Below are 10,425 nucleotides of genomic sequence, written 5' to 3' on the forward strand. Positions count from 1 at the left end.
TTAAAATCAAACTATCTCAGATTGTCCATGGGAGAGAAAAAAAAAGATGACCTTGAAAGAACTTGAACTAGTTTCATCAGGTCACTCTAACTGTCATAACTCCTCCCTTTTTTTCTCTCGAGACTTTCACTTCATATTATGTAGGCTACTGCTGAGCCCATGGTTTTTGGCAGTGCTTCAATTATACTTAAAATTTGTCAGCATTTGTATTCATGTGATGATGACATGAGAGATAATATGTTGTAAGACAGCACATTGGCTGCTCGAGATAAGAGCTTGATATTTTTGTTTAGTTAACAGAAAACTGATACAGCCAGATGGTAAATGATAGTAAACAGATTCCTTCATGTTCTGCTTTATGATTTCCATAAAATTCACGTGATGATGGGAATATCATTATTCTTAAATATGTGGCTTCAAAAAGCATTCTTAAAACATTTCATAGATTTGTAAGTTTGATAAACAATCTAAAACAATAAAATATACTATATATATATATATATATATATATATATATATATATATATATATATATATATATATATATATATATACATATATATATGTATATATATACACATTCTGGTCGTCAAATATAAACATACTGTGATTTACTACATCTCTACTAAAGTCAATGTGAGATTATAACAAGAGTTTTTGCAGTCATGCTGAAACACAGTGAGTCAATGACTATATGCAGTAGGAAGTGCTTTTGCAAGCTTTCAGTGTGTATCCCATTCATGATTTGAATAAATGTTTTGTTTTCCATGCTGCTAAAAGGACCAACAGCCAACTTATGCTCTGCCAAGTTTTTGGGATGACAGCTACATTTCAACACTGGAGGGAATCTGATAAATTACCTTTCCATGAGTCACGTAATTCACGAAATTGTAATGATTGACACTGACATAGTGATAGAGATTGACATAGTGATAGAGATCGCAACGGATAATATGTCGAAATAGATTTGTGGATTTTATCACTTATTACTGACTTTTTATTTGATCTTTTAAAAAACAATTATTATATATTAGATTTTTTTTAAAGACTGTATGCTTTAATAAAAATTTATAATAATTTAAATACATTTTTATTTGTAAATAATTAAATAAAAACGTAACTTGTTAAAAGGAGTGTGTTCGATATTTTTTTGTCATGCCATTTTGATCATGGTATAGAAAACAGCAGTGAAAATGTACATGTATTTTGGTATTGAGATAAAACTGTAACGACCTTAATTTCCTTTTTCAATTATTAATTTAAAAATATTTGGTCACAGATACAGTATTTACATTTAGGCATTAAGCAGAGACTTATATCCAAAGCGATTTACAATTGAGGACAACAGTAATCAAAACCAACAAAAGAGTAATAATCTGTAAATGCTGTGAAAAGTCTCGGTTAGTACAATGCAGTACACATTTAGTTTTTTAAATAATACTTAAAAAGAAAACAAGCAGATGGAACAGAAAACAAATAGAGAATGCTAGTGTTAGAGGGTCATTTTTATTTTATTTAAAAAAAAAATGTGATTCTGTTCAAGGGTCAAGTGTAAATTGAAGAGATGTAATTTTAGCAGTTTCTTGAAGATTAAATAAAAAATTAAATTAAGTAAAGAAATTGTAATATGCCTCTAATTAAACTTCCTGGGTTTAATACAATTTATGTGTGTTAGTGTTGCTTAAGTGTACAAATACTCTCTTTGTAGATGATTGCAATGCATGTTTAACATAAGAGAACATGAACGATATATAATCAAATAAAATTGAAAACAAATTACAAATTGAACAGTTTCTTGACACTCAATTTTGTTACTGGAGTCTATGGCCCGGAGCATTTTCTAGAGCAGAAGTGGTGTGTGTAAGCATGTGTGTTTGTACTTTAAAGATATCAATTTAAAAAGGCATAAAATGTCTACATGATGGAGAACTTTGTTTGGCAACTTTCACCAAGTGGTTAAGGTCACCAACAGACATGTTGTATCAGTAAATCAGTTATCCTGTCAGAAAAAAAAGAAAAGAAAAGAATTCATGCTTGTTTCTGACAGTCTTTACTGACTTAAGGGAATCTTTAAGCAGGTAGAAGTTTACCATGGAGACCTCAGCTCAGATCATATAACAACTGTTTTGCATAACAGCTCACAACACACCCCAGGAGATCACGGAATTCCATTTTTTAAGAATTAACCAAATCTGGGTTCCATGATTTTTGTCCCTACATTCTGTTTCATGTTTGCGAGCACAAGCTTCAAATGATTGTAGAGAATGTGCCCTCAAGCAAATGCTTGCCCAAGGGAATTTCCTCTTCAGATGAAGAAATTGATATAGTACGGAATATGTGGATTTATTACTAAGGCCATTCCTTTGTTAATGTAACATGCAAAACACAAGCAATTATTCAGCACACCAAAGAATCATTTGCACTATTGCATTCATCCATGAGATTAGTTCTGATCATTTCTGTTGGCCTGTGAACCATAAATGTTTCTTTGAAAAAAAAACAAAAGAGAAAGATAAACATTATTCACACGCATATTAACAGCAGCAAATGAAAGTTATTGTAACAGAAAGGTATGCATTCTGCTAATGGTATATTTGCATATGACATATATCCCTGCTTATTTTGCTACTGTTTTTATGCAGCAGTGCATAGATTCCGTGGCATATCGTATACATTTCCATGCCAGTCGACCAGCAGTGGCAGGTGAAAGTAGGGAAGAAGAACATGTTCCACTTTGTACTGTCTGTTTTAAATGTGCCAAAAGAAAAACAAGGAACACACAGTCTTACAAAACCTAACAATAAAGCAAATTTAAGTAAAGCTGGCTTTTGGTTGAAAACTCTACACCCTCTCACTGATGTAATGATGCAAATTACCAACTGCTTATTTTACCATTTGGAAATGCTCCGGGGTTTCTTTTTGGCTTATCTGTATGGAGACGGTATGATGTTTTCCACTCAGAAAGGAGTTTAAAATTACTGATGTCTCTCTGGAAATCAAAATACACCTTAACATATAAATTAAAGTCTGTAGAATGTCGTTCTGATTAGGCTTTAATATATATATTAATTATTTTGTGGCTGCAGTCAGCTGTCTTCATTTATATATATTAGTTTGGCTGATACAAAGCAATTTACAAATGAAAAATGTCTGCCCCGTGATATGTACCTCTGATTTGAATATTATTTTTAAGCTGCCTTCTCATATCTTTCACAGTAAGCTGATTAGTTATTTGATATAAAAAAAAGGAAAATTCATTCAAAGGATTTAAGAAAGACACTTTTGTTGTTGTTTGTTTCTGATTTGTCTACAGCCATACAGAAAAATCCTTCATTACAAAAGGATATAGGCAGACCGATGAGACCACAATTAATGAAACAAAGCAAAAAAAATAAATAAATAAATAAAAGTGTACAAAGACAACAGTCCGTTTCACATAGGTGCACATTGCCTCTGATTTGTTACAGCAACAGGTCAGTAATCACTGATTTTCACAAATGTACATTTGTGTTTGACTAATTTGCTTTCTGTTGATGTATTTCACTAGATCTACACTCAATATCCACTCATCAACCACACTCTTTCCTGTAGCCTTGGGGCAGAATTATTTCTCAACAGTATAATGTGATTAAAATCTATAAATCTTCTTTTACACCTGCTGCCTGTTGTGTGGCACACACCTGTCCTTCAAACGGAATCTGCCAAAACAATGTGTTTGAGAGGCTGCTTCTGTATTCCAGGAAAGATTTTGACATTCTATCAGCCAATAACAGTTGGTAGTGGGGCCCTTCACTGACTTCCAAGAAAAGTACAAGTTGTCCTGACATGTCTTTTTAATTAGCTTAGATAAACAATAATTATATCTAAAAAAAAAAAAAAAAAAAAAAACAGTCCTATCAATTTTCAACATCATGTTTTTAGAACATATTCCCTTTAAATATTAAGAATCAGGACATGAATATAGTTATCCAGTGGTAGCCAACTAGTCCACAGTGCGGCAGAGGGTCTGACATTTACTGTTATTTAAATTATCCAACATTTAAATAATTTTTGCAAAAAAAAAAAAAAAAAAGTTAGAAAGCTAAGATTCATATGGTCCCTCCCACATTTGTGATACATACATGATAAAAGAGGGGCTTCCAAAAGTCATAGATCCTTTTCTGACTATTATTAATTCCTCATTGTCATTAGGATATGTCCCCAAAACCTTCAAACTTGCTGTTAGCCTCTCATCAAAAAACCACAGCTAGACCCCAAAGAACTAGTTAATTACAGACCAATCTTGAATTTTCCTTTTCTGTCCAAGATACTAGAAAAGGTAGTATCCTCACAATTATATTCCTTCTTAGAGAAAAATGGTATCTGTGAAGATTTCCAGTCAGGATTTAGACCGTATCATAGTACTGAGACTGCTCTCCTTAGAGTTACAAATGACCCGCTCTTATCATCTGATCGTGGTTGTATCTTTCTATTAGTGCTCGATCTTATTGCTGTGTTTGACACTATTGACAACAAAATTTTCTTGAATAGACCAGAAAATTTTGCTGACATTAATGGAAGTGCATTACCATGGTTCAAATCATACTTATCTGACCGCCATCAATTCATTGTAGTGAATGAAGAGGTATCATATCAATCACAAGTACAGTATGGAGTACCTCAAGGCTCAGTACTAGGGCCGTTACTTTTCACGCATTACATGTTACCCTTGAGAGATTTCATCAGGAAGCACGGTGTATGCTTTCACTGTAATGCTGATGATACTCAGCTCAATATTTCTTTGTGGCCCAGAGAAACAAACCAATTTGAAAAATTAACAGAAAGCGCAGTTGATATAAAAACGTGGATGAGGAGTAATTTCTTACTGCTAAATTCTGAAAAAAAAAAAAAAAACTGCTGTGTTAATTATAGGACCTAAAATCTCTGCATGTAATAACCTAGAACACTAAAACCTGATGGCTGCTATGTCAATACTTATATTTGATATTTGATAGCAATCTTTCCTAGCATTTGTAAAACTGCATTTTTCCAACTCAAAAATATATCTAAATTACAACCTATGCTCTCAATGTCAAATGCAGAAATGTTAATTCATGCGTTCATGACCTCAAGGTTAGATTATTCAAACGCTTTATTGGGTGGTTTTTCTGCACACTTAATAAACAAACTCCAGCTTGTCCAAAATAGAGTTCTTACTAGAACCAGGAGGTATGACCATATAAGCCCAGTTCTGTCAACACAGCACTGGCTCCCTATCAAACACTGTATAGTTTTTAAAATCTTGGTTATTACTTATAAAGCCCTGAATGGTTTAGCAACTGAATATTTGAATGAGCTCTTGTTGCACTATAGTCCTTCATGTCCACTGCATTCTCAAAACTCTCCTTTTCCTATTTACCGCCCAAACTCTGGAATAACCTACCTAACATTGTCCGGGAGGCAGACACACTCTGTCAGTTTAAATCTAGATTAAAGACCCACCTCTTTAACCTGGTTAACACATAACACACTAACACATTTCTAATATTCAAATCCGTTAACTGATTTTTAGGCTGCTTTAATTAGGAAAATTGAAACCGGGAACGCTTCCCATAGCACACGATGTGAAAGTAAAAGTGAAAGTGACGTGACATACATCCAAGTATGGAAACCCATAATCAGAATTTGTGCTCTGTATCTAACCCATCCAAAGTGCACACACACAACAGTGAACACACACACACCATGAACCCACACCCGGAGCAGTGTACTTGCTACATCGTTAGAAGAATGGTATCTACACTAATATTAGGCTGTTTCTCTCTTATTCCGAGGTCACCATAGCCACCAGATTCAGTCTGTATCCAGATCAGATGGTCACTGCAGTCACCCAGATCCAGCCCAGATAGTGGAATAGCACCTAGAGAGGACCTCTACAGTCCTGAATGTCAGCGGAGACTCGGATAACTAGTTGAGTCCCAGAGACAGATCCACAGTCAAGAACTTGTCTTCTAGACAGCCACCCAGAAAAGACCACAGGAAACAGATGAGTCCTCTGCACAGTCTGACTTTGCTGCAGCTTGGAATTGAACTGCTGGTTTCGTCTGGCCAGAGGAGTACTGCCCCCCGACTGTGCCTGGTTTCTCCCAAGGTTTTCTCTCCATTCTGTCACCGATGGAGTTTTGGTCCCTTGCCGCTGTCGCCTCTGGCTTGCTTAGTAGGGGACACTTAATTTCCAGCAATTTCGCTGACTTGATTGCACAGATACTATTTAAACTGAACTGAGCTGGATGATGACATCATTGAATTCAATGAAGAACTGCATTTTTGCTTTATTGACACACTATTTTCCTATTTAATGCGGTTCAGTTGCTTTGTTACAATCTACTGTATATTGTTAAAAGCGCTATATAAATTAAGGTGACTTGACATGTATTGTGTTGTAAGATTTAAATGTTTTATACAAGTATGACTCATCGGAAATAAATGATTTTTTTTTTTTTAAGGATTGATTAAAAGTGACAGCAGAAACACTAATAATGTTACACAAGATATCTATTTCAAATAACTGCATGACTGTTTTTACAGTTTGTTTTTCTTTGAGCACCAAATAAACATATTAGAATGAATCTATGGTATAAACTTTTGTAAGGGTTGTCACTGTAAGCCTTAGGATTTAGTTCAATCCAGACTGAACCAAATATGCTTATTCATTCATAAGCCATGATGAATCCTTAGAACAACAAAAAAAATAGGGTAAAATTCATAGTATTACTTTGCAGTGTTAGTGTGGGAGGGGGTTATGTCGGGTGCATTCCAGCTGGTTCTGTGCAGTGTTGACAGAGTAAACTCTAAACAGACATGAACAGATCCATCAAGACTATGACATGTTCCAAAAGAAGGGGCCGATGAACTGAAATCGAACTGTCAAAAGGTGATGACAGAACTGATAAGCTTCAAGCTGTAAGGCTGTTGATTTTTCAGTGTTAATTTTTTTTTAAATGGGGAACATTGAATGAGACTAACCCCCAACCCCAAAAGGGCAATGCACACAATGCCAAAACTAAAACAGTAACCACGCGCTGCACTGTTATTAGCTAAACAGTATTGAATGATTAGCAATGTTTAGTAAACTCACCGCCAAGATGTCAGGCAGAGAGGTGAAACTCTGATTCACTGAATCAGGCAGAAGAAAGACCATCCAGTTCCAGGTTATTGTTGTGTGTAAATAGTCTTACACACTTCAGACGCATGTTAGGAGACAAAGGATAAAGAGGCTGACCTTGAATTATTGTCACACAGCTAAGCTTCTCCTACAAAGTCACATTAACGTACTTTTGAACAGATTAAGTTTGAATCCCAAATAAATACTCATTTATTATTTGTTCTCTCTCTCTCTCTCTCTCTCTCACACACACACACACACACAAAGAATTCTATTTAAAATATTACAACATCTAAAGATTAGAACATGCTATAGTTTTGTAAAAACACAGAACAAGTATTTTATTAATGTATTTAATAAAAAAATAAAAGACACAATTTTGAAACATTTACCATTATTTACTTACATTAGTTTACATATTTAATTCAGTTCAACTACTCTGACTCAAACTCAATCGCTTTTCCACGAATTTATCCAGACAATCATTCTAAGAATGAAAAGCAATCCATATTATCCAAACACTGACTAAATCAGAGGAAAAACTAAACAATAGCCTTTAAAAAAAAACACATGCCAAGGAAAGGTACGATTTTCATCTTCTTGGTCCTTAAAGGAAAAGGAGTCCATATGACAGGAGAGAGAAGCCATGATCCATTGAGTGCACTCAACAAAATGTACATCAAGAGGAAGACAAATGTCAACAGAAGAAAACAATTATTCCATGTCTAGGTCCAGGTCCAAAGTCAAATTCCATCCCAACATGATTGCATTCATCCTTTTGGATTGTTCCAGATGATACTAGCCTCTGTATATCTGGAGAGCACAGTGCTCTAAATGAACTGGCATGTACCAGGGCTTATATAGAATATTTAGTGAAAATAGTGTTGAGAGACAACAAACACTTTAGTGTAATGGACTGTTCTGTGTTATTTCCCCCTAAAATATTTGACATGTCAACATGACAAAAAAACAAAACTCCTTGAGTGTTATGAGGCATTTGGCCCCAACTCTGCTGGCTGCTGGTTTCAAACATGATGGCTGTTATTTATTAGTTTCAACAGCTAACAGCTGAGATGTTTAATAAGCAAATACAATGTCCCACAGATGCCTCACCACATCCTTGAGTGTCAGGCTTATGGTTGATGTTGGGACTTGAAACCCTGATATTCATCTAATCATCGGATCTGGTCACTGCAGATGGTTTGCAGTGAGACACAAAGCAGTCAGTGTGATGTTCTGGTTGTATATCTACTGCTCCCCCTAGTGGTTAAACAGTGCAGTGTAATTCAAATGTGTTTGGCAAAGTGGCAAAGAGACATAGCTAGGGTTATAACTAATTTTATAGGGAGCTTCAGAGAAGACTGTGACCTGAAGAAGAAGGGAAAATGCATGTGCCCTATGTTTATTAGTATCTTTATTTTCATTGGGTAAATAGAAAAACTAAATAGACAAAGTAAAAATTAATTTGGCTGATTCCCAAATGTTTCTATAGATTATGTGAATTATTTTAGCCACAGTAACCATGGTGTGAAAAATCTAATATTGTGACATATTCTCTAGCACTATCTAAACAACGTACAATTATACTCTTGTTATTGTATAGCCGTTCCCTCAAATAGTTGATCACAACCCTTGAATCTTGGCTCTGACAAGCACATAAAAAAATGTATAAATAAAATCTAAATGCTAAAGAAATTACAGAATGATTTTTGTGTAATCAATATTCTTTGGAAAAAAACTAATGATATTCCGATTCAATGGACCATACTGTGTTTGTAGATCTGGGATTTAAACCTCTTTGCAGGAATTTAAATTAAATTAACCTATCAAGCCACCAGGAGAAAGTCTAACTTATTGACTAAGAGAGAGCTACATTTAAAAAAATCTTATCCATTCTAATTTGCTATTTAACACACTGTGTGAAACCCATCTGAATGGGAAAATACTAACCATTTATTGCTTTTACTACATATAATAATCTAAATATAGCAACAAAAAAAATTTAGAACATATCGATGGAAATATAATTTTACACTTATTAAAGACACCTTTTTACATGTAACGTCTTCACCCATGCAGTTGACCTTTAAATTATCCAACAAAGTCATGAGTCCAGAAGCATGTACGCACTGATGCATGCTGATCAGGCTGGTATCCTCACTCTAGTGCACTTACTTAGCCCAAGGTAAGATGTGGCCCGCACATACAGCATTCATCAGCATATACCAACACGCCTCCACAGTGGGCCTGAAAAGGACTTTCAAATGGAAATAAATGGTGTGTAGATTCATGCTACAGGGCAGTCTCTGAGCCTTCTTACCTCATTACATTTATGATAATGATTTACATTAGATATGTAATGTGACTTACAATGATACAAATTAACTCTAGAAAAAAGGTGATTTCCATACACAGCAACTAATATCACTGTAATATTATAGCTTACATTATTACTTTATATAATCACTAATCTCTAATTTATCATACAGTAGCTGCGTATATACAGTAAAACCTAAGTAAAAAATGCATCAGTATTTAAAGGTTTATAATGACGAATGACAACAAACATGCACATCTAATAAAAATGTGATTGTTACTCCAGTGAGCTGATAGGAATCAGCTAGTTTGTGTGGAGAATACAGAAAAACAAATAAATGAAGCTGGTGTGCTTGATAATTTGTGGTAGTGGTGGTGGGGGGGGGGGGGGGGGGGTCATTAGTATGCAGGTGGCAGCACTGCATAAAAAAAAAATAAATAAATAAAATACCCAAACCAATTATAAACACATATTTGAGTTGATGAGTATTTAATTAAGTGATTTAGAAGGAAAAACAAAGGACAGAAAACACCTATTATAAAGTACATAAATACATAAACTATATACAAAGGGCATCATTAATGTATTTCTGTGTATGTATATAAATATACATACACAGAAATAAATGTTTTTTTTTGTTTTGTGGTAAACGTTTTTTTATGTAATGTTTTGCTTTATAATGGGCTTCCAATGCAAATGTATATTTATCTCTCTGTATATTAAAATTGTATTGCTAATAGGAGGAAAAAATTGCAGTTCACATGCATGTACTGAAATGTAAACTTTTCTCTGTGTTGGCCAATTAAATTGTTCACTGGAGAGAGAAATAAAGTAGGCATACTGTGCATGCATCTCCTATGCAGCACTAATGAATGTGTCAATAGTGTGCACAAGAGCTCTGCTGCACTCATTCTATTCCAGCTGCTTCACAACACAAACATTTTCAGCGCACTGCTACTGAAAT

The sequence above is a fragment of the Carassius gibelio genome, chromosome B14 (assembly GCF_023724105.1).
Source record: "Carassius gibelio isolate Cgi1373 ecotype wild population from Czech Republic chromosome B14, carGib1.2-hapl.c, whole genome shotgun sequence".
Taxonomy (NCBI): domain Eukaryota; kingdom Metazoa; phylum Chordata; class Actinopteri; order Cypriniformes; family Cyprinidae; genus Carassius; species Carassius gibelio.